The sequence below is a fragment of the Bos indicus x Bos taurus genome, chromosome 21 (genome assembly GCF_003369695.1).
Source record: "Bos indicus x Bos taurus breed Angus x Brahman F1 hybrid chromosome 21, Bos_hybrid_MaternalHap_v2.0, whole genome shotgun sequence".
NCBI lineage: Eukaryota > Metazoa > Chordata > Mammalia > Artiodactyla > Bovidae > Bos > Bos indicus x Bos taurus.
The window spans coordinates 57,395,509-57,420,679 of record NC_040096.1 but is presented as its reverse complement, the minus strand read 5'-3'; the positions used below and the strand labels follow the sequence as shown (position 1 = coordinate 57,420,679).

Sequence of the window (25,171 nt, the reverse complement as noted above, 5' to 3'; positions counted from 1 at the left end):
GGGGGAAGACGGGCCAAACCAGGTTGAGGTCGCGGAGACAGGAAAGGGGAGGGCACCAAGCAACGTCCGTGGAGATCCAGGGGGCCTCCCCTCCCTCTTCTTGAGCCCCTAGCTGGGCGGAGAGACCAAGGTCTCCGCCAAGGGGCTGCCGCCCCCGCCTCTAAGGCCGTTAACGCCCCAAAGGAACCCATCGGGCCGTAGGGCCCCCGCGGCCGCCTCACCTGAAGGCTCTGCAGCGGCTGCACCGCGGCCTGATCACCCTCCCGGGCCGCCCTTCCTCAGCAGCGGGCCGGGAGAGGGCTCAGGTTGAGTAGACCGGGTCCCGGACCTGCCACGGCCCAGCTACTCTTCCGGGAGACGTGGAAGAGCAGCGAGGACCCCAAAACAGAGTGCCTTCCGAGCTGCCTGAGCGGCCAGGAACCTAGAGCAGCCACCTGGAGGCGACTCAGGCAGCAGCGCCGCCAGCTGCGGGGTCCTCGCGCCTGGCCACGCCCTTTCGCCGCCTGTGGCGAGAAAGGAAAAGGGCAGGGCTTGCGTGCGTGTGACGTTGCTCGCCTCCCTGGGACCACGGCCCGCACGCGGCCGACACAACATTAGAGGCCACGCCCATAAGGGGGCGGTCCCCTCTGCGGGCCTCTTTGATGGCAAGGGCCGTCCTCCCCCTTGAAGGAGAAAATAGGACTGAGACGCTGGTGTCCCTGCTGCCGTTTACTTTTACCGGTTCTTCCTCCGCCTGCTTAGATTTACGAAAAATAGTGTTGAGCAGGAGGTGGGAGTAAAGAAAATAAGTTTCAGAGCTTTACCAGAGCTGTAAAGACAAGATGATGAGAAGTGACTGGAGGTGGAAGAAGCACTTTAAATGCTGTGGTCAGGGACGGTCTTACTCTGAGGAGGAAACATTTGAGCTGAGACCCAAAAGATAGAAATGGCCAGTAAAGGACTTTTCATACAGGTGTATTGTAGTTATCTTATGCAAGCTGTTCATTGAATATTTGAATTAAGTCTACAATTTTAGTAATTCAACAAATACTCAGCATTTACTTTGTTCATAAAGAAAGTGAAAGTGAAATCTCTCAGTCGTACCCGACTCTTTGCCACCCCGTGGACTGTAGCCTTTCGGGCTCCTCCGTCCAGGGCATTTTCCAGGCAAGAATACTGGAGTGGGTTGCCATTTCCTTCTCTAGGGGATCTTCCTGACCCAGGGATCGCACCTTGGTCTCCCTCATTGTTGGCAGACGCTTTACCGTCTGAACCACTAGGGAAGTCATGTTGTATATGCTATGTTATGCTAAGTCACTTCAGTCGTGTCCGACTCTGTGCTGCCCCATAGACGGCAGCCCACTAGGCTCCGCCGTCCCTGGCATTCTCCAGGCAAGAACACTGGAGCGGGTTGCCATTTCCTTCTCCAATGCATGACAGTGAAAAGTGATAGTGAAGTCGCTCAGTCGTGTCTGACTCTTAGTGACCCCATGGACTGCAGCCTACCAGGCTCCTCTGTCCATGCAAGTTTCCAGGCAAGAGTACTGGAGTGGGGTGCCAGGCTACCCCACTATTTCAAGAATTCCCACCCATACTTCCTAAGAGTCAGCATATACAGACCTACCACCCAGAAGTCACTGGGACTGGGCTACGTTAGCTAGAGAAACAGCACACCCAACAGAAAGAGGTTACGACTTTGCCTTGTACAAGACACGTGCAAAAAAACACTAACCACAGAAGAAAAGACTGCAATTTGGACTTTGTTAAAATTAATAATTTCTTTCCATCAAAAAAAAAAGCAAAAGCAACAACAACAAAAACCAAGAAAGCATTAAGAGAATAAAAGGCAAGTCAAAGATTGGTAGAACATGTTTACAATACATATATCAGACCAAGGATTTGTATGCAGAGTATATAAAGCTCTCTGAGAAATCAATAAGAAATACCAATCAACCCAACCAAAATGGACCAATATCTTAGATACGTACTTCACAAGAGAAAATATCCAATTGATCAAAGCACAGGAAAAAGTGGTCAACACTATTTATGGGTCATCAGATCAGATCAGATCAGATCAGTCGCTCAGTCGTGTCCGACTCTTTGCAACCCCATGAATCACAGCACGCCAGGCCTTCCTGCCCATCACCAACTCCCGAAGTTCACTGAGATTCACGTCCGTCGAGTCAGTGATGCCATCCAGCCATCTCATCCTCTGTCATCCCCTTCTCCTCCTGCCCCCAATCCCTCCCAGCATCAGAGTCTTTTCCAATGAGTCAACTCTTCGCATGAGGTGGCCAAAGTATTGGAGTTTTAGCTTTAGCATCATCCCTTCCAAAGAAATCCCAGGGCTGATCTCCTTCAGAATGGACTGGTTGGATCTCCTTGCAGTCCAAGGGACTCTCAAGAGTCTTCTCCAACACCACAGTTCAAAAGCATCAATTATTCTGCACTCAGCCTTCTTCACAGTCCAACTCTCACATCCATACATGACCACAGGAAAAACCATAGCCTTGACTAGACGGACCTTTGTCGGCAAAGTAATGTCTCTGCTTTTGAATATGCTATCTAGGTTGGTCATAACTTTCCTTTCAAGGAGTAAGCATCTTTTAATTTCATGGCTGAAGTCACCATCTGTAGTGATTTTGGAGCCCAGAAAAATAAAGTCTGACGCTGTTTCCACTATTTTCCCATCTATTTCCCATGAAGTGGTGGGGCCGGATGCCATGATCTTCGTTTTCTGAATGTTGAGCTTTAAGCCAACTTTTTCAGTCTCCACTTTCACTTTCATCAAGAGGCTTTTGAGTTCCTCTTCACTTTCTGCCATAAGGGTGGTGTCATCTGCATATCTGAGGTTATTGATATTTCTCCAGGCAATCTTGATTCCAGTTTGTGTTTCTTCCAGTCCAGCGCTTCTCATGATGTCATCAGAGAAATGCAAAATTAAAATCAGAAAGAAATACTGTTTTTTTTTAGCTGAGCATAGACTTTACAGACATATGTTTTAAATAACTAAGTTTCAAACACAGAGGTACATAAAAAAATAGCTGATAAACTTTTCTTATATTTTTTCACCAAAACGGAATCCTCATAATCATCGAAAATCCACCATCTTTCCACTAGATTTAAAAATAATATATTTGACATCAAAATATTATGAAAGATGTATAATGTCTTAATAACAAAAGGTTTAGCACTATCCCTTTAAAACTCCAAATTCTGTCTGTGTGTTTCAATTTAATCAATAAGGTTTTTGGAGATGTAAATTAAATAAACATTTATTTAATCACTGATTCATTCATGCAGGTGTTTGGTTCCCTAGATTCTTTATATTCCTTTTTCCGTGGATGGTAACAGAAGTAAATGATATTAGAGCCATGCAATAAAGAAATACTTTCACACATCCACCATAAGTGCTAAAACGTAAAAAGATGGAAATTGCCAAGTACTGGTGAGTTTATGGGGCTGCTAGAACATTCATGCGTTTTCAACAGAACTCTAAGTAATAGAACCACTTTGGAAAACTTGGACTGTATCCATTGAACCTAAATATAGGCCTTCTCTTTGATCAGGCATAGGGCCACCCTATGAGTCAGAAGTTCCACTCAAGACAAATGGGGGCAAGCTCCATCAAAAGACATGTACAATGAAAAACAAGAAACTATACACACCACAACATGGATGAGTCAGACATACTTGAGTTAAATAGTGTTGAGTTAAAGCAGACACAAAAGACCACATACCATATAATTTTATTAATATGAAGGTCAGAACAGGTGAAGTTAATCTATGATTATAGAAGTTATAATAGTAGTTACCTTTGCGGGGCCAGACATTGACTAGGAGGGGTCAAGATGGAGGCTTCTAGGATCCTGACAATGTATATTGTATGTAAGAATTTATTAAGCTCTGTACTTAACAACTGTTAACTTTATTGCATGTATGTTATCCCTCAATTAAAACAATTTTAAAAATAGACATAATCTTTGAGAAAGTGATTTCTCAATTTCAACTTTTAGGAAATTATCCTACTTAATAATTTTGCATGTGTGTGAGTATACACACATATGCAAAATTATTAACTATAGCATTACTTATAATAGCCAGCATTGGAAACAAGTTAAATGTACATTGATTTAAAATCTTAGGGGGGGACTTCCCTGGTGGTCCAGTGGCTAAGAATCTGCACTCCCAATGCAGGGGGCCCAGGTTTGATCTCTGCTCAAGGAATTAGATTCCACATGCTGCAACTAAGATCCTGTGTGCCGCAACTAAGGCCTGGTGCAGCCAAATAAATAAAAAAAATTTATTTGAAAAAGAAAAAACTTGGTATATTCATGCACTGGAATACTATGCAGGTGTTTTTTTAAGAAAATAAAAACAAAAATTCTTATGTAAGGATATAGAGTCTATGCCCTGACCAGTAATGCTGAAGAAGCTGAAGTTGAACAGTTCTATGAAGACCTACAAGACCTTCTAGAACTAACACCCCCCCAAAAGATGCCCTTTTCATTATAGGGGACTGGAATGCAAAAGTAGGAAGTCAAGAAACACCTGGAGTAACAGGCAGATTTGACCTTGGAGTACAGAATGAAGCAGGGAAAAGGCTAACAGACATTTGCCAAGAGAATGCACTGGTCATAACAAACACCCTCTTCCAACAACACAAGAGAAGACTCTACACATAGACATCACCAGATGGTCAATATCGAAATCAGATTGATTATATTCTTTGCAGCCAGAGATGGAGAAGCTCTATAGAGTCAGCAAAAACAAGACTGGGAGCTGACTGTGGCTCAGATCATGATGAACTCCTTATTGCCAAATTCAGACTTATATTGAAGAAAGTAGGGAAAACCACTAGACCACTCAGGTATGACCTAAATCAAATCCCTTATGATTATACAGTGGAAGTGACAAATAGATTCAAGGGATCAGATCTGATAGACAGAGTGCCTGAAGAACTATGGACAGAGGTTCGTGACATTGTACAGGAGACAGGAATCAAGACCATCCCCAAGAAAAAGAAATTCAAAAGCAAAATGGCTGTCTAAGGAGGCCTTACAAATAGTTATGAAAAGAAGAGAAGCAAAAAACAAAGGAGAAAAAGAAAGATATACCTATTTGAATGCAGAGTTCCAAAGACTAGCAAGGAGAGATAAGAAAGCCTTCCTCAGTGATTAATGCAAAGAAATAGTGGAAAACGATAGAATGGGAAAGACTAGAGATCTCTTCAAGAAAATTAGAGATACCAAGGGAACATTTCATGCAAAGATGGGCTCAATAAAGGACAGAAATGGTATGGACCTAACAGAAGCAGACGATATTAAGAAGAGGTGGCAGGAATACACAGAAGAACTGTACAAAAAAGGTCTTCACGACCCAGATAATCATGATGGTGTGATCACTCACCTAGAGCCAGACATCCTGGAATGTGAAGTCAAATGGGCCTTAGGAAGCATCACTACAAACAAAGCTAGTGGAGGTGATGGAATTCCAGTTGAGCTATTTCAAATCCTGAAAGATGATGCTGTGAAAGTGTTGCACTCAATATGCCAGCAAATTTGGAAAACTCAGCAGTGGCTACAGGACTGGAAAAGGTCAGTTTTCGTTCCAGTCCCAAAGAGAGGCAATGCCAAAGAATACTCAAAGAACCACAAAATTGTACTCATCTCACATGCTAGTAAAGTAATGCTCAAAGTTCTCCAAGCCAGGCTTCAATAGTATGTGAACTGTGAACTTCCTGATGTTCAAGCTGGTTTTAGAAAAGGCAGAGGAACCGCAGATCAAATTGCCAACATCCTTTGGATCATCGAAAAAACAAAAGAGTTCCAGAAAAACATCTATTTCTGCTTTATTGACTATGCCAAAGCCTTTGACTGTGTGGATCACAATAAACTGTGGGAAATTCTGAAAGAGATGGGAATACCAGACCACCTGAATTGCCTCTTGAGAAATCTGTATGCAGGTCAGGAAGCAACAGTTAGAACTGGATTTGGAACAACAGACTGGTTCCAAATAGGGAAAACAGTACATCAAAGCTGTATATTGTCACCCTGTTTATTTAACTTATATGCAGAAATATCATGCATGAGAAACACTGGGCTGAACAAAGCACAAGCTGGAATCAAGATTGCCTGGAGAAATATCAATAACCTCAGATATGCAGATGACACCACCCTTATGGCAGAAAATGAAGAACTAAACAGCCTCTTAATGAAAGTGAAAGAGGCGAGTGAAAAAAATTGGCTTAAAACTCAACATTCAGAAAACTAAGATCATGGCATCTGGTCCCATTACTTCACAGCAAATAGATGGGGAAACGGTGGAAACAGTGACAGATTTTATTTATTTGGGCTCCCAAATCACTGCAGATGGTGACTGCAGCCATGAAATTAAAAGACACTTGCTCCTTGGAAGAAAAGTTATGACCAACCTAGACAGCATATTAAAAAGCAGAGACATTACCAACAGAGGTCCATCTAGTCAAAGCTATGGTTTTTCCAGTAGTCATGTATGGATGTGAGAGTTGGACTATGAAGAAAGCTGAGCACTGAAGAATTGATGCTTTTGAACTGTGGTGTTGGAGAAAACTTTTTTTTTAAATTTTAATTGGAGGCTAATTACTTTACAATATTGTATTGGTTTTGCCATACATCAACATGCATCTGCCACGGGTGTACACGGCGGATGTTCCCCATCCTGAACCCCTCTCCCACCTCCCTCCCCATACCATCCCTCTGGGTCATCCCAGTGCCCCAGCACTGAGCATCCTGTATCATGCATCGAACCTGGACTGGCGATTCGTTTCACGTATGATATTATACATGTTTCAATGCCATTCTCCCAAATCATCCCAGCCTCTCCATCTCCCACAGAGTCCAAAAGACTGTTCTATACATCTATCTCTTTTGCTGTCTTGCATACAGGGTTATTGTTACCATCTTTTTAAATTCCATATATATGCATTAATATACTGTATTGGTGTTTATCTTTCTGGCTTACTTCACTCTGTGTAATAGGCTCCAGTTTCATCCATCTCATTGGAACTGATTCAAATGTATTCTTTTTAATGGCTTAGTAATATTCCATTGTGTAGATGTACCACAGCTTTCTTATCCATTTGTTTGCTGATGGACATCTAGGTTGCTTCCATGTCCTGGCTATTATAAACAGTGCTGCAATGAACATTGGGGTACATGTATCTTTTTCAATTCTGGTTTCCTCAGTGTGAATACCCAGCAGTAGGATTGCGGGGTCATATGGCAGTTCTATTTCCAGTTTTTTAAGGAATGTCCTCACTGTTCTCCATACTGGCTGTACTAGTTTGCATTCCCACCAGCAGTGTAAGAGAGTTCCCTTTTCTCCACACCCTCTCCAGCATTTATTGCTTGTAGATTTTTGGATAGCAGCCATTCTGACTGGCATGAAATGGTACCTCATTGTGGTTTTGATTTGCATTTCTCCGATAATGAGTGATGTTGAGCATCTTTTCATGTGTTTGTTAGCCATCTGTATGTCTTCTTTGGAGAAATGTCTATTTAGTTCTTTGGCCCATTTTTTTATTGGGTCATTTATTTTTCTGGAATTGAGCTGCAGGAGTTGCTTGTATATTTTTGAGATTAATTTTTTGTCCGTTGCTTCATTTGCTATTGTTTTCTCCCATTCTGAAGGCTGTCTTTTCACCTTGCTTAGAGTTTCCTTTGTTGTGCAGAGGCTTTTAAGTTTAATTAGGTCCCATTTGTTTATTTTTGCTTTTATTTCCAATATTCTGGGAGGTGGGTCATAGAGGATCCTGCTGCGATTTATGTCAGAGAGTGTTTTGCCTATGTTCTCCTCTAGGAGTTTTATAGTTTCTGGTCTTACATTTAGATCTTTAATCCATTTTGAGTTTATTTTTTGTGTATGGTGTTAGAAAGTGTTCTAATTTCATTCTTTTATAAGTGGTTGACCAGTTTTCCCAGCACCACTTGCTAAAGATACTGTCTTTTCTTCATTGTATATTCTTGCCTCCTTTGTCAAAGATAAGGTGTCCATAGGTGTGTGGATTTATCTCTGGGCTTTCTATTTTGTTCCATTGATCTATATTTCTTCTTTGTGCCAGTACCATACTGTCTTGATGACTGTGGCTTTGTAATAGAGCCTGAAGTCAGGCAGGTTGATTCCTCCAGTTCCATTCTTCTTTCTCAAGATTGCTTTGGCTATTAGAGTTTTTTTGTATTTCCATACAAATTGTGAAATTATTTGTTCTAGCCCTGTGAAAATATCGTTGGTAGCTTGATAGGGATTGCATTGAATCTATAGATTGTTTTGGGTAGTATACTCATTTTCACTATATTGATTCTTCCAATCCATGGACACGGTATATTTCTCTATCTATTAGTGTCCTCATGAGAAACGCTGGACTGGAAGAAACACAAGCTGGAATCAAGATTGCCAGGAGAAATATCAATAACCTCAGATATGCAGATGACACCACCCTTATGGCAGAAAGTAAAGAGGAACTATAAAGCCTCTTGATGAAAGTGAAAGTGGAGACTGAAAAAGTTGGCTTAAAGCTCAACATTCAGAAAACGAAGATCATGGCATCTGGTCCCACCACTTCATGGGAAATAGATGGGGAAACAGTGGAAACAGTGTCAGACTTTATTTTTCTGGGCTCCAAAATCACTACAGATGGTGACTTCAGCCATGAAATTAAAAGATGCTTACTCCTTGAAAGGAAAGTTATGACCAACCTAGATAGCATATTCAAAAGCAGAGACATTACTTTGCCAACAAAGGTCTGTCTAGTCAAGGCTATGGTTTTTCCTGTGGTCATGTATGGATGTGAGAGTTGGACTGTGAAGAAGGCTGAGTGCCGAATAATTGATGCTTTTGAACTGTGGTGTTGGAGAAGACCCTTGGGAGTCCCTTGGACTGCAAGGAGATCCAACCAGTCCATTCTGAAGGAGATCAGCCCTGGGATTTCTTTGGAAGGGATGATGCTAAAGCTGAAACTCCAGTACTTTGGCCACCTCATGCGAAGAGTTGACTCATTGGAAAAGACTCTGATGCTGGGAGGAATTGGGGGCAAGAGGAGAAGGGGACGACAGAGGATGAGATGGTTGGATGGCATCACTGAATCGATGGGCGTGAGTTTGAGTGAACTCCGGGAGTTGGTGATGGACAGGGAAGCCTGGCGTGCTGCGATTCTTGGGGTCGCAAAGAGTCAGACATGACTGAGCGACTGATCTGATCTGATCTGATTAGTGTCCTCTTTGATTTCTTTCACCGGTGTTTTATAGTTTTTTATATATAGGTCTTTTGTTTCTTTGGGTAGATATATTCCTAAGCATTTTATTCTTTTCGTTGCACTAGTGAATGGAATTGTATCCTTAATTTCTCTATTTTCTCATTATTAGTGTATAGGAATGCAAGGGATTTCTGTGTGTTGATTTTACATCCTGCAACTTTACTATATTCATTGATTAGCTCTAGTAATTTTCTGGTGGAGTCTTTAGGGTTTTCTATATAGAAGCTGAAGCTGAAACTCCAATACTTTGGCCACCTGATCCGAAGAACTAACTCATTTGAAGAGACCCTGATGCTGGGAAAGATTGAAAGTGGGACAAGAAGGGGTCGACAAAGGATGAGATACTTGGATGGCATCACCGACTCAACGGACATGAGTTCGAGTAAACTCCAGGAGTTGGTGATGGACAGGGATGCCTGAGTGCTGCAGTCCATGGGGTGGCAAAGGGTCAGACATGACTGAGCAACTGAACTGAACTGAACTGAACTGAAGGATATATAAAGAGCTCCAGGATCTTAACAACACATGATGTTTAAGAAAAAAAAAAAGAAGTTAAAAAAATGGTGTTTGTATGCTATCATTTGTATAGAAATATCTTTTATGAGTAAAATCTATTTCTTTGCCTCCTTGGAAAACTTGGCTGGGCAACACACGGGAGAGGGTGGTTTTTTCTTCAATGAATCCTCTTTGGGATGTGCCCTTTGAACACTGTACCATAAGAATGTATTTTTTTTAATATTAAAACAATTCTTAACTTTGAACATCCTTGGAGGCCTAATGCACTCCCCATGTCTTCATAGTCCTGCCTCTCAGTACCTCCTGACACCCTTCATTTATATGTCCTGCCCAGCCCAGCAGGCTTTCTCCAGGGATTTTGTGACCCTCATTAGAAGGTTCCTATATTCCTTCAACACCAGGTTTTTATGATTCTACTCCTTGTTAAGCAGCTCTGAAGGACGAAATTGTGAACCTCTTTGTGCATTTCTATCTTCCAGCAGCAGGAGGCACTTAATACTTAAAAATATGTACATGCATATCATATTTGGATTAACAAGTAAAATGAGGATTGGTGGACTGTTTTGTTTATAGAGCACAGAATGTAATATTTCCATAAATCTGCCCTAGATGACACCCAGGAATTTCATATTCCTGTACCTGTTTGGGAGTTCCTCCAGCTTGACAGGCCATTTCTGGCGAATTCAGTGTCATCTGGAGTGCTAAGATGCTCCTGGAGATGAGTCCCTCTGCCATGGCACTCCTGATGAAACCTCCTAGGCCCCCATTTACCCCTCATTCTCAGAGTGTCATGAGCATTTTCTGCTCAGAAGCCTCCCACCCCCATTTGACCCTATGTGGGCAGCAGGGCTGGTTGGAGAAGAGGCTTTGAATTTTCCTGGAAATAACACGTGCCTGAGAGTCAACAAACAGCATGCTGTGCCTTGTTTTTGTGTCATAACAACTCCCTTTCTCTATCAGGGCCTCAGTTTCCTCATCTGTAAAATGGGTGGTTAGTGGTTTTGAAGGTGTATATGAGTGATTTTTATACCATGGTGTTCTTTCTTTTAAGGACATCTTATGTCTATGCCTCATACATAAAGTGCATCCAAGTGAAGCACTCCTGATTAAAGACTGTAGATGAAGAGGGTGAAGATGGGGAAGAGGATATGCAGATCTCCTTCCAGTGTTTCCCCATGCCCCACCAAGAAGCCAAGAAGCTCCTGATGTAGCTTCTAGGGAGTTCAAAATGTCTCTGCACCTGTACTGGGTGTTTTTTTTTTTTTTTTTTTTTGCCATGCCGTAAGGCTTGTGGGATCTTAGTTCCCTGACCAGGGATTGAACCTGATCTGTCAGTGAGAGTGTCAAGTCTCAACCACTGGACCACTAAGGGGTTCCCTGGGTGTTCTTTAAGAGCCTCACTTTGAGGTTCTGGGGTTCTGTGGAAGACTAGTCCTGCTTGGGTGCAGGGAAGGGACCTACATCTTATCTTCTTTGTGCCATGAACCCTTTTGCAGAATTGTGTGGCTATCTTTTTTTTTTAATAATTTTTTTCTATTTTAAATTTTTATTATTTATAATTTAGGGCAGGAGGAGAAGAGGGCAACAGAGGATAAGATGGTTGGATAGCCTCACCAACTCAATGGACATGAGTTTGAGGAAACTCCGGGAGATGGTGAAGGACAGGGAAGCCTGGTGTGCTGCAGTCCATGGGGTTGCAGAGTTGTACACGACTTAGCAACTGGGAAACAACGATGGCTGTGCTGAGTCTTTGTTGCTGCACACAAGAGGGCTTTCTCTAGTGGTGAGTGGGGAATACTCTCTAGTTGCAGTGTGCAGGCTTCTCCTTGCAGTGGCATCTCGTTGCGGAGCACAGAATGCGGGGTGTGTGCAATTCACTAGTTGTGGCATACGGATTTAGATGCCCTGCAGCATGTGGAATCTTCCCAGACCGGGGATTGAACCCATGTCCCCTGCATTGGCAGGAGGATTTTCAACCACTGGACCACCAGGGAAGTCTTCGTTGTTTTATTTTTAACAAGTTCATCATTTAAGAAGTCTGAATTCATTTTCATCACATGATATTATACACAGTCATCTGCTGAAACAATTCTTTTTAACAGATCACAGTTTTAAAAAGTCATAGGTATTGTAAGTTCTGTATAAACTAGTGGATAGTAAGTTGATTCCTTTGTTCTGATTTATAAGCCTCAACTTCACTATTGAATAAAGAAAGTAAAGCAAAGAAAGCATAATTGGTCACTTGTTTAGAACAGCATTATTTCTGTAATTTGAAGCTTTCTAAATGGACAGGTTCAGACCTGGTGTAACAGGATTATTTAATGAATAGGCTATAGTGAAATTGTACAAAAGGTTATTAACTTTAATCATTAATAGCTTAAGGAACACTATGTTACTAATTGCTATTCAAATTCAAAAACCTATTTTTGAATCCTCAGGAAGTAGCTTGTGTACACAATTAAGCCACCTTATACTCAGAGGAGTGTCAATATGTAGACACTCAATGTTCAACAAAAGCTTTGGCTTTAGGGAAGACAGAAACATTTAAAATAATGACTTTAATCATCATTTTAAGTATATGATAGGGCTTCCCTGGTAGCTCAGTGGTAAAGAATCCGTCTGCAGGATTTGCATGCAGGACACGTGGGGGGTTTGATTCCTGGGCTGGGAAGATTCCCTGGAGAAGGAAATGGCAACCCACTTTAGTATTCTTGCCTGAAAAACCCCATGGACAGAGGAACCTGGTGGGCTACAGTTCATGGGGTCGCAAAAGAGCTGGACATGACTTAGCAACTAATCAACAACAACAAGGGAAAGTGTGCTTTAATTAAATACATATCATACCAGTGATGCTGGCAAGGTTGAAAGTTACTCCCAACTTGGACAGCTATAAAAATGTGTGTACATGATAAGACAGTAAGATAAAAAGCAATCCTTTTGAAACAAAGGTTTAAAAATATTTTGTTCACAGCTGTTTGTATCAACAGTATGCATTTTATGATGATAACTTGTACAGATAGAGCACCCTAGGGCTCTCTTTATATCTTAAAGAAAACGAACATTCACATTATTCATGGGTTGTAGTGAATTTAAAACAGATCAGTTGTACACTTACCTCCTAGACAGGATAAACTGTCCCGAGACTTTCAGCTTTAATACCATCATTAAAGTTGTTTGCAAAAGGAACAGAGAATTAAAAAACAAAACAAAACTGTAAAAAAATAAAACATTTTTTTCCTGGGTGTGGAGAGTTTCCTATTTGCTGTTATAACAAGCAAATATCATTCATTAAGTCAAAAATGGGAGGAGCAGGCTCACCAACACTATTTGAGCAAGCTGGACAATCCACATAATTTAAAAAATGAAGGTCGTACACTCTATATCACAAGTTCCAATTAAGCAGTGTCAAAATGACACCCATTTCTTTGCTTGCTTTGTGGTCACACCCCTTGGGGATGTTAATGGATCTCCTGGCATTCGGCTTCTTTTTCTCTGCAAGTTTTGAAATCTGAAAAAGACTTTGTACACACTTAGCGTGGTATCTCCATTGTCAAACTCTCCACAATAATTGGGTGCAGACAATAGAGTGATCGAATGCTTCTTGGCAAAAAATTCATACCCATCTTCTACCACCTTATAGGCTCTACATATAAGACCCAAATCATACTTATGGAGAAGGCAATGGCACCCCACTCCAGTACTCTTGCCTGGAAAATCCCATGGATGGAGGAGCCTGGTAGGCTGCTGTCCATGGGGTCGCGAAGACTCGGATACGACTGAGGGACTTCACTTTCACTTTTCACTTTCATGCATTGGAGAAGGAAATGGCAACCCACTCCAGTGTTCTTGCCTGGAGAATCCAAGGGAGGTGGGAGCCTGGTGGGCTGCCGTCCATTGGGTCACACAGAGTCGGACACGACTGAAGCGACTTAGCAGCAGCAGCAGCAGCGTGGTATCTCCATTGTCAAACTCTCCACAATAATTGGGTGCAGACAACAGAGTGATCGAATGTTTCTTGGCAAAAAATTCATACCCATCTTCTACCACCTTATAGGCTCTACATATAAGACCCAAATCATACTTATGGAGAAATTTGCCAACCACTTCTGCACCAAGTGTGAAGGACACTCCTCTGTCATTTTTATCCTAAGACAACTTTACCCAGGTCACACCGCAAAAGGTCACAAAGAAGACCTTGATCTGGTACATCAGAGGGTCACATAGTTTTCCAAATCTGCTCCATAGATTGAGGATCTGGTGACAAACCTCCAGGACAGCAGAGTATTTTCTTGACCAAGAAGGCTGCTACTGGTAAACAGGTAAAGCAGTCTGTGAAACATGTTTTCCATAATGTAACTTTATATCTTTTACATTCATCACAAAATCCATACATTCTATTGATAATGGCACATTTGTGGTTTCTTCTAAGAAGAAAAAAGTCTCTGGATAATCAATTTTTTTCTTTAGCCAATAAAAGGCAGATAGTCTCCAAAGTCTGTGTCGGCCACTATAGTTTGCTTCCTAGTGGGAAACCACCACACTGCAAAAGTTGAGACAAATCCAAGTATTGCCTGTGGGTATCATCACTATTTTGAGCAATGCTTCAAGTTCTAGTAGGATGGGCTGACTGAGAAAGATTTGGCAGAACTTTAAGCACAGTTCTCTTTTTTCGTTTTCCTTGTAGCCAGACATCCTTGTGTGGCTTAGACCCTCTCATTTGCAGCAGTCATTGGTTGAGGCTGTTGATGTTGAGTTTATCTGTATCTGCCATCACCTACTCACAGTTGACCCTCCTGCAGGCGTGGGCTCACACCTGGGGATTTATACCTCCTTTCCCAAGGCCAGGAGCACAGAGGTGGCCGTGGTGGTGGTGGAGGTGATGACAGAAGCCACAGTGGGTCCCCTCCTTTGGCCTCATTCCCTGCATCCTCTTTCTCTCCTTATTGGAATCCTGAGGCAGAATTGTGTTTTTCGATGCATAAAATAATATGCACAGGATGATAAAAGAAACTAGATTGGAAATTATTAAAATACAGTTATCAAAAATTTTTAGATTATGTGATTCAATAATCTATGTACTTTTAAAATAACACATCAAATAACAGTGTGTAAAATGAAACCCAGCCTCCCTACTCTGGCCCACAAGGTGTCGCTGAAAATCTCGGCTCTCTATGCACCCATGCCAAATGGAAATACGGAGACAGAGGTTTGGAGGAAAGAGAAGGCGTAGCTTTATTTCTTTGCCAGGCAAAGAGGCGACACAGTAGGCTAGTGGCTCCAGAACTGTGCCTGCCCTGGAGGAGTTAGCGAGAAATTTTATAGTCAGGGCTGGCAGTCTGGAGAAGGAAATAAGGCTCAAGGCAGTGACAGGCTTGCATTCTTGTTTCTTTTGCAAAATTTCAAAACAGCCACAGCTGGCATCAGGCATAACTGGGGTTGGTCCTCTCTGCAGTGATCTGTTCGTGACGTTCCTTCTGAAGGTGTGGGGGAAAAGAATGCCAAGTGCAGGATAGAATTCACAGACTCTGAGAGTGATTAGCTTGGTGAAGGAGCAGTCTAGCTACGTGTGTTTGTTAGTAGTAACAGCGAAAGAGTAACCAAGGTTGCTTAACTCTTTTGGTCCTGTTTAAGCTGTTTCTCCAGCCTGTTCATTGTTCTCTTATTCCCTTATTTATGAGAAAAGTCTCATTTCTATTTCTGCTGCAGCAAAGGCCTTGCAGGATCTGGCCCAAGTTACCCTCGCCATCTCCATCTAGAACTGCTCTTCCTTAGACTCACAGCGTCCGGCCATCCTACCCTCAAGAACACTGGCCTTGATGTTCCCACTGCCTGGAAATTTCCTCTCCACATGTCCCCTGTTCTCCCACTACCCACAGTTACCACTTCATATTGCCGGTTCCCTCCCATCCTTCAGGTCTTGGTATAAAATTCTCCCCTTCTGGAGGCTTCCCTGGCCACTCGGGGTCAGCTAGCTGCTGTTCTCCACATGGTACCTCATTCTTTCCCTTTATAATATTTATGCTAATTTCATTGTGTATAATTTGTACAATTATAATTATGCAAATTTATAATAATTTTTATAGTGTGTATATATGTCCAGTTGTTTATTTACTTAGTGTCCATCTCCCCTCCATGAAGGCATAGACCACATCTGTCTTTCTCTGTGTACCTAATATCTGGGACAGGGCTTTCTACTTGGTAGATGCTTCTTTCTCTGCTCTGCGTGTGCATGCTCAGTCATGGCTGACTCTTTGCAACCCCATGGACCGTAGCCCACCAGGCTCCTCTGTCCATGGGATTTCCTAGGCAAGAATACCGGAGTGGGCTGCGATTTTCTTCTCCAGGGAATCCCCCTGACCCATAGATCGAACCCGTGTCTCTTGCGTCTCAAGCAGGAAGAGCATTGGCAGGCGGATTCTCTACCACTGTGCCACCCAGGAAGTCCTTGGTAGGTGCTTTCATACTTGTTAAATGAATGAATGCCGTGGTCCCACCCTGTGGATTAGAGGCGCTGTTTCCATGAGATAGGCAGATATCTCAGACAGAATCTATTGCATACGTAAGCATCCAGTATAATGCCTGGCGCACAACAAGGACTTAATAAATGGTAAGCATGATTTTTATGTCCTTCTGAGTTTTCCCCTGCATGGCCTTCTACTTATTCTTCTCCATCCACAGTCCACATCTAAAGTCCTAGTTCCATCCAGAATGAAGATGTGGGTCTTGCCATGGTCTCCCTTTTCCCTCCATGCCAGCCTGCCTAAACCACAAGGCCTATCTACCACCTTCCTCCCCACACTCATCTCAAGTAGCTACCCAACGTGGTTTTCCAGGACCCCAGGGACATGGAGGTGGTAGCTTCTGCTGCAGTGCTGGAGGCATTCCTGACATACAAGCATAGAAAAGCCTGGTGGAGTTCCCTAGGTCTGAGAGGAGGGGTCTTTACCACTCTGCGGGGGAGACATCACCTTTGCAATTGAGTGCGAATTTGGTGGAGTGACCGAGGGGCAGGACCAGCGCAGCCCCCTTGCCTCAGGAGCCAGGAGGCTGAGATGGAGGTAACGGTCTCAGGATGGAGGGATAGTGAGTGGGGGTCCCTGGTCACAGAGGGCAGAGGAAGAGAGAAGGATGCCCGAGCCTCGTGATGGTGCCCAGGAAGGGGGCACAGCTGGTCCTTGATATCATTTCCTTGTAAACTGACTGTTAGTCACGATTTGGGGATTTGCCATCTGAACACAAGTGGGGTAGCCAAATAAATGTGTGCTTGTTTCAACTCATGTCCCTCTCAACTGGCTTATTCTCCCATAATTAGGGAACGCAGCAGCCTAGCAGGGACTCAGTGCCCGGATTCCCTCACCCAATGTTATTTCCCCAGTAGATACCCTCTGCTCTGTCCAGACAGGTGTCCCCACCATTCTGAAGACAAGCCTTGTGAACGCCCCAGCTTCTGGCCTTCTTTCACTCTGCCCACTGTCTTTCATTCACCCACCCATTCCATCTTTGTTGAGTTGTCTAGTCTACGCCAGGCACAGCGAGGCATTAAAGAGACATGACATCTGCTCTCAAGGAGCTCAAAGTCTGTGTGGATAGATAAGGTAACTGACAGTTATAAACAGGGAGACCTGAGGAATGACTAAATTGGTGAGTTAATGAGTAAGTCTGGGTGTGTGAACACACCTCAATCTACTCAGCCCTGTGGCCCCCACTGCCTCAAACCACCCACCCTGGCCAGGCATGATAGTAACCACTTGCATGACTTATCTTACAACAGGAGGTCCTGGGTAAGGAATGCGGATCTAACAACCAGAAGAATTTGGGAAGGGTCCTAAGGAGAAAGGAGACACAGACACCAATTGATATGTCCTACCAACCTCCCAGAATCCTCCTTGCTGGAATCCATCTTGGCTGAGAGATGCTCGCACCACCAGGAAGGACCCTGAGTCAGAATGATTGGCCAGAGACAACCCAGAAATGAATCCCATCACCGAAAACCCAAGACTGCAAGCCACATGGCAGAGCAGTTCTCCTGGCTTCCCTTACCCTGCTGTTTTCCACCCCAGGCACCGCTTCCCCGTAAAGTCTCTCATCAGCACATGTGTCTCCATGGACAATTCATTCCCGAGTGTTAGACAGGAGTCCACTCTTGGGCCCAAGGAAAGGTCTCCCTTCCTGCAACAGTGTGACCATCCATGGACAATTCATTCCCGAGTGTTAGACTAGAGTCCACTCTTGGGCCCTAGGAAAGGTCTCCCTTCCTGCAACAGTGTGACCAGTCTTATGTCCATCTTATCGGTGGGTAGGAGCACACACAGGTCTGGGACTGAATTCACAAGATCGTGCCATTCTCTTACAAGAACACATGTGGGGTTTCTAAGGCAGAGACTTAGAAGTGGAATTCTTGAAAGTTTCTCCTTTCTATGAACAATAAGAAATTTTTCTCTTGGTCAGTACAAACTCCTTTTCTTTCTTGAAACTAGCTTTTGGAAAATTCATTCACTGATTCAACAAATATTTATTGAGCATTAAGGGAGACCAATCCTGAATTTCACTGGAAGGTCTGATGCTAAAGCTGAAGCTCCAGTATTTTGGTCATCTGATGCACACAGACAACTCATTGGAAAAGTCTCTGATGCCGGGAAAGATCGAGGGCAGAAGGAGAAGAGGGCATCAGAGGATGAGATGGCTGGATGGCATCACCGATGCAATGAACATGAACTTGGGCAAACTCCGGGAGATGGTGAGGGACAGGGAGGCCTAGCATGCTGCAGTCCATAGGGTCGCAAAGAGTCAGACACAACTGAAGCGACTAACATTCTCACATGCGCTTAGTACAAATCTAGTTGCTGGGGATAGGAACCAAAGAGACCAAGGTTATATTCTAATGAGAGAAGACAGTCAAATTCTGGCATCTGAGACAGTGATAAGTTCTATGGAGGAATACAGAGCAGGGAAGGAGGGGGTGGTGTTTGGAACGGAAGTTGCAATTTTGAATAGGATGGTCAGGGAAGGCTGAATGAGGTGACAGCTCTGTTAAGACCTGAAGGAGATAAAGAAGTGAGCCCAGAGGATACAGAGTGGGAAAAAGAAGAGTGTTGCAGCCAGAAGGGAGAGTGAGTATCGAGACATGGGTCAGGGGCAAAGGGAGCCAGGACTGCAGGGGCATAAGGGGCAGAGATGCTGGAGGTGAGGGTGGAGAGGCAGGCAGAGCTCAGATAATACAGGTCCTTCTAGGCCATGTGAGAATTCTGCATTTTATCTTAAAAGCATTAGGAAGACCTTAGAGAATCTTAAGCAGAGAAATGCTTTAACTTGTTTAGCAATTCAGTGTGCATTTTATGTGTCCACATGACTGGGTCAGGGCACGCCCAGATACCTGGCTCAACATTATGTCTGAGTGTGTCTGGGAGGGTGTTTCCAGATGCAGTTAGCATTTGAAAAGCTAACTGACTTTCCTGGGTGTCAACTTGAAGACAACCGATCACAGCACTTCAAGCCTTCATAACTGCATGAATTAATTCCATATCTTTATCATACACACATACATATTGTTTCTCTGGAGAACCCTGACCAATACAACCAGGGTCCCTCTGGATGATGTGTTGAGAATGGATTGACATGGACCAAGGACAGGAGCAGGACAACAGTTTCTGGGTAACCGTAACAACCCTGGTGAGAAAGGAGAGCACCCACCCCAGAATGATAGCTGTGGGGGTGACAAGAAGTGGTCAGATTCTAGAGCTGTTCTGAAGAGAATCAGTAGGATTTTGCTGACAGATCATGTAGGGAATAAAAGAGAAGGGACTTCTCTTTCTGGGGGTCCAGTGGTTAACAATCCACATGCTAATGCAGGGGACACAGGTTCGATCCCTGGTCTGGGAAGATCCCACATGCCACGGAACAACTAAGCCCATGTGCCTAGAGCCAGTGGTCAGCAACAAGAGAAGCCACTGCAGTGAGAAGCCCATGCACCAAACAAAGAGTAGCCCCTGCTCGCTGCAACTAGAGAAAGCCCATGCCCAGCATCAAAGACCCAGCACAGCCTAAATAAATAAATAATATACATTTTTTAAGGAAAGAAAGAGAAGTGTCAAGGATGAAGGCTGTAAGGTTTTCTGCTGGAGGACTTCGAAGAAGGACTTGACATGAATCGGAAGAGTAGGCTTGATGGGGAAGGTCAGGGGCTCAGTCTTGATCCGGACAAGTGTGACAGGCCAAGTGGAGAGGTGTCAAGTAGACAATAGGATGTGTGAGTCTGGAGTTCTGCAGAGAGTCCTGGCTGGAGAGACATGGATGGAACAAAACCATGATGAGTCAGTCAGGGACTAAGTAGGGACAGAGACAAGGAGAGGTATCGGGCTCTGGACCTCCAATGTTCAGAGATCAGGGTAAGGAAAACCAGGAAGCATGGGGATCCTAGCAGCCTCATGAAGAAAATGTTTAAAGTAAGAGGAAGTGATCGGCTGCATCAAATTGTGGGGAAAGAGCATGATGGCATATATAGAAAATACGCAGAGCAGGTAAATAAAGACAAAGAGCAGATGGGTGGGGAGTGGGGAGTGAGCATTGATTTGGGAAGAGCGTTTTCTTTTGGGGTGGTGAAAATGTCTTGAAACTCCACAGAGATGTGCTTGTACAACATTATGTGTATTAAATGCCATGAATTTTACTTTAAAATTATTAGTTTTATGTTATGTGAATTTCACATCAAAAAAATTTCTGTGAGCAATCAAGCATGATGAGCATGATAAGATAAGCAATCAAGCATGATAGATCTTGAAAATGACTAATGGATTTAGAAGTGTGGAGGTCTCTGGTGAGCTGGACAGAAGTTGTTTTGGGCAGGGGGGTGGCATAGAGCAAAAACTTTAAGGAAGCCCCATGAGGGCTGCCACAGGCTGCAGTTCTCCCAGGATCTTTTTACCTCTCTGCCCAGAGCATGTTTTCTTTCTGTCAGTTTTAGTCATTAACCTCAAGGCTCATTCGCCTCTGGAATCTGGTTTTGACCTTGCCATCAGCAGATTTCTTACACTTTAAAAAATTTTTTAAATTCCTTTTTGTATTTAAAATGATGGTTTTGTCCAACCTCACAAATTTTGTCAATTTGGCGGGTGTCTAATGGTGCCTCCCTGTGGTTTTTATTATGTGAACATGTATTGTATGCGTACATCTTGATATTGTCAATCACAAGTTGGCACTTGCCGTGGGCACTCGCTGCCTACTTCCGTAAGGATTAAATCATGTGCTGCTGCAGCTGCTGACTTTTAACACCCCCTGAAAGGAGTTCAGGCCAGAAATGAGGCACTCTGTGCTCAGGGAGAAAAACTGAAGACAGATCTTCAGATAGATATTTTCAGGGGACGATTTTATGAGTCCAATTCTTGTATCTCTTCATATCTAGAAAAACACTGAAATCCTTCATGGTGATGTCCGCTCCTTGTGACTAGCAGAAAAAAGCCGCTCTGTATCCCCTCTTTCTTTTTTGTATAAAAAAGGCTTCTAGGCCTTTCTTGAGTTCCAAAGAGCAGACTTAAGCAGTTACTAATTAGGGAAGTGAAGGGATGCAGAAACAAAGGGAAAACAATCAAGAAACAATAGTTCAGCAATAGCAATGAGACAGTGTTAGTTCCTCCTCAAGGGATACATATATAAAACAATCTGACACATATCTTTGAGCTGTTCTGCAGAAATGAAGAGCCCACCCCACCACACCCCCACCCACTCTTCCCCTGTTCAACATACTGATGGTGACCACATGCTGACCATAGCATGTTGACCCCAGACTGGTTTGAACCAGGAGGTGGATGATTAAGATTCTTGCAACACCACCCTCACCAGCACCAATCAGAAAAACATCATACACCCTGCAGCCCTCACGTCAAAAGTTGCCTTTAAAACCCCTTCCCTGGAAGCCACGGAGGAGTTTGAGTCTTTCGAGCATGAGCTTGGCCCTGGGCCCTGCAATAAATGCTGACTTTGCTTCACTATAACCTGGTGTCAGTCAGTACATCGGCCATGCTGCATAGTGGGCGAGCAGATGCAAGTTAGGTTTGGTAATACCGTACGCAGTTCTCCATCTGGTTTTTCCCGAGTTGCACCCTTTCACGATAAACTAGTGATCTAGTAAGTAACATGTCTCTCTGTGGGCCATTCTGTAAGGGGAAACACTGACTGAAGTTGCCCACCCTGGCCAGGCACCATAGTAACCGTCTGCATGAATTATTTTGCGACAGGAGGTCCTGGTAAGGAACACAGAATCAACAAGCCACCACCAACCAGAAGAACTTGGGAAAGGTCAAAAGAAGACACAAGACTTCCCTGGTGGCTCAGGTGGTAGAGTCTGCCCACAGTGCAGGAGACCTGACCCAGGTTTGATCTCTGGGTCTGGAAGATCACCTGGAGAAGGAAAGAGCAACCCACTCTAGTACTCTTGCCTGGAAAATCCCATGGATGGAGGAACCTGGCAGGCTACAGTCCATGGGATCTCAAAGAGTCAGACAGGACTGAGCAAATTTACTTTCACTTTCTTTCTTTCAAAAGAAGACACCAGTCCATATGTCCTACCAACATCCCAGAATTCTTCTTGCTAGAATCCATCTTGGCTGAGCAATGCGTACCCAACCAGGAAGGACTGAGTCAGAGTGATTGACCAGAGACAACACAGAAAATAATCCCATCACCATAAAACCCCAGACTGTGAGCCACATGGCAGAGCAGTTCTCCTGGGTTCCCTTACCCTGCTGCTCTCCGCCCAGGCACCCCTTCCCAATAAAGTCTCTTCGTCAGCATGTGTGTCTCCTCGAACAACTCATTTCTCAGTGTTAGACAAGAGCCCACTTTTGGGCCCTGGAAGGGGTTCCTCTTTTTGCTACAATTCTAGCAAATTTATCAAGGAGTGCATTTTGAAAACCTCTGATTTGTTGTCAGTTTCCTAAGAAGTCCACTTAACAACCTGGACTTGCAACTAGCATCTGAAATCCACGAAAGGGTGTTGGAAGCTCCAGTCTTTAGCTGGTTGGTCAGAAGAAGCTAAGACAGATAAGAACTTGGACTTGTGACTGGTCTCTGAAGTTGGGGGCTGAAGTGCGTGAAGGGCAGTCTTGTAGGACTGAAGTCTTGACCAGTGGAGTCTGATGCTGTTTTCAGGTAGACAGTGCCAGAATTGAGTTGAATTCCAGGACACCCAGTGAGTGTTTGAGAACCGTCTGTTACACGGGGAATACCTGCTCCCATGTTGGTGTAGAAAAAGGAACAGACTGTCACCCATCCTCCAGTTATACAAAGAGTTAATTCACAGCCCACTGCGGGCGCTCACTGACTGTGCACCCTGAGGGGAATCAGAATGGAAAAGCAGGTGAGGCATCCAAGGCTTTGGATAAACAGGATGAGGTTCCAGATAGTTAAGAACAGGCCCCTGTGTAGTCAAGACACATAGCTCAGGAAAAACTTCAGTGACCACAGATTCTTGCATCTTCTCATACATAGAAAAGCACTAAAATCATTAACTTGAGATTCCTGTTCTTTTTGATGAGCAGTAATCCTTCACCAAGATGTTTGCTTGACTTCAGTTTTTCCTAGACAAAAAAAAATTCATGTATACACTGGCCCCTACTTTTGCAGAGCAGATCCTCAGAGATATCAAGAGGGTGTTTCTCAGGCTACCATCCTCAGTGAAACCCTGAATGAAACCCAGCTCACAGCTCTTAGGTTGTGTGTGTGTGTGTGTGTGTGTGTGTGCGTGTGTGTGTGTGTGTGTGTGTGTTTTCCATAGGCACTGGAAATTGGGTCTCAGAACACCAAAGAAAGGTCTATCCCCTGTCACCTACAAATTGGCACTGGCCATCTACCCTTACAAGGATTAAAATTATGAGCCTCTGTACCTGCTGACTTCAGGACCTCACAAAATGAGTTCAGGGTAGAGAGCAAAAATGAGGTACTCTGTCTTATAGAAAAAACTAGCAGAACAGGTCTTCAGATAGATATTTTCAGATATTTCAATTTTATTAATTAATATGAGCCAAGTTTTCTCAAAATTGTCTCAAATAGGGGGCAATTTTATTAATATGAGCCTGATTCTTGTACCTCCTGATATCTAGAAAAGCACTGAAATCCTTCATGGTGATGTCTGCTTCTTGTGACTAGCAGTAACCTTCTGCAAAAAATATGTGCTCGATTGCATGTACTTCCCCTTCACCCAAATCACATGTATACTGACCTTCCCCTGTTTCTCTTTGGAGAAGTTTCTCAGAGCTATATGAAATGCTGTCTCACAGGCTATAGTCATCATTTTCCCCCAAATAAAACTTAATGCATAACTTGCACACTGTGCTTTTTTTTTTTTTTTCAGTTGGCACCCTTAAATTTGCATTGCTATACCACTCAAAATTTTCCAAGCCAGGCTTCAGCAATATGTGAACCCTGAACTTCCAGATATTCAAGCTGGCTTTAGAAAAGGCAGGGGAACCAGAGATCAAATGATCAACATCTGCTGGATCATTGAAAAAGAAAGAGAGTTCCAGAAAAACATCTATTTCTGCTTTATTGACTATGCCAAAGCTTTTGACTGTGTGGATCACAATAAACTGTGGAAAATTCTGAAAGAGATGGGAATACCAGACCACCTGACTTGCCTCTTGAGAAACCTATATGCAGGTCAGGAAGCAACAGTTAGAACTGGACATGGAACAACAGACTGGTTCCAAATAGGAAAAGGAATACGTCACGGCTGTATATTGTCACCCTGCTTATTTAACTTATATGCAGAGTACATCATGAGAAACGCTGGGCTGGGAGAAGCTGGAATCAAGATTGCCGGGAGAAATATTAATAACCTCAGATATGCAGATGACACCACCCTTATGGCAGAAAGTGAAGAAGAACTAAAAAGCCTCTTGATGAAATTGAAAGAGGAGAGTGAAAAAGTTGGCTTAAAGCTCAACATTCAGAAAACAAAGATCATGGCATCTGGTCCCATCACTTCATGGGAAATAGATGGGTAAACAGTGGAAACAGTGTCAGACTTTATTTGGGGGGGCTCCAAAAGGCTTCCCTGGTGGCTCAGAGGTTAAAGCATCTGCCTGGAATGCAGGAGACCCAGGTTCGATCCCTGGGTTGGGAAGATCCCCTGGAGAAGGAAATGGCAACCCACTCCAGTTCTCTTGCCTGGAGAATCCCATGGAGGGAGGAGCCTGGTGGGCTACAGTCCATGGGGTCACAAAGAGTTGGACACGACTGAGAGACTTCACGTCACTTAAAATCACTGCAGATGGTGACTGCAGCCATGAAATTAAAAGACGCTTACTCCTTGGGAGGAAAGTTATGATCAACCTAGATAGCATATTCAAAAGCAGAGACATTACTTTGCCAACAAAGGTCCGTCTAGTCAAG

At 43.6% G+C, this 25,171-nt stretch overlaps 1 protein-coding gene, 1 non-coding gene and 1 pseudogene across 3 annotated transcripts in view; 1 reads left to right on the top strand and 2 right to left on the bottom strand.

Moving 5' to 3' along the window:
* Positions 1-463, bottom strand: part of GOLGA5 (golgin A5) — a 29,006-nt gene extending 28,543 nt beyond the window's left edge. The window contains exon 1 of one of the 2 annotated variants that reach the window (XM_027521033.1): positions 222-463. The gene's annotated coding sequence lies outside the window, so the exon portion shown is untranslated. The remainder of the gene's footprint in view (positions 1-221) is intronic. The other variant, XM_027521034.1, reaches the window with a different exon arrangement.
* Positions 446-14,558, bottom strand: LOC113879610 (annotated as a pseudogene).
* Positions 14,559-24,830: 10,272 nt separating this feature from the next.
* On the top strand, positions 24,831-24,902 carry TRNAS-GGA. Its single transcript has one exon. It is a non-coding gene; the product is annotated as a tRNA-Ser (tRNA).
* The last annotated feature ends 269 nt before the right edge of the window (positions 24,903-25,171 follow it).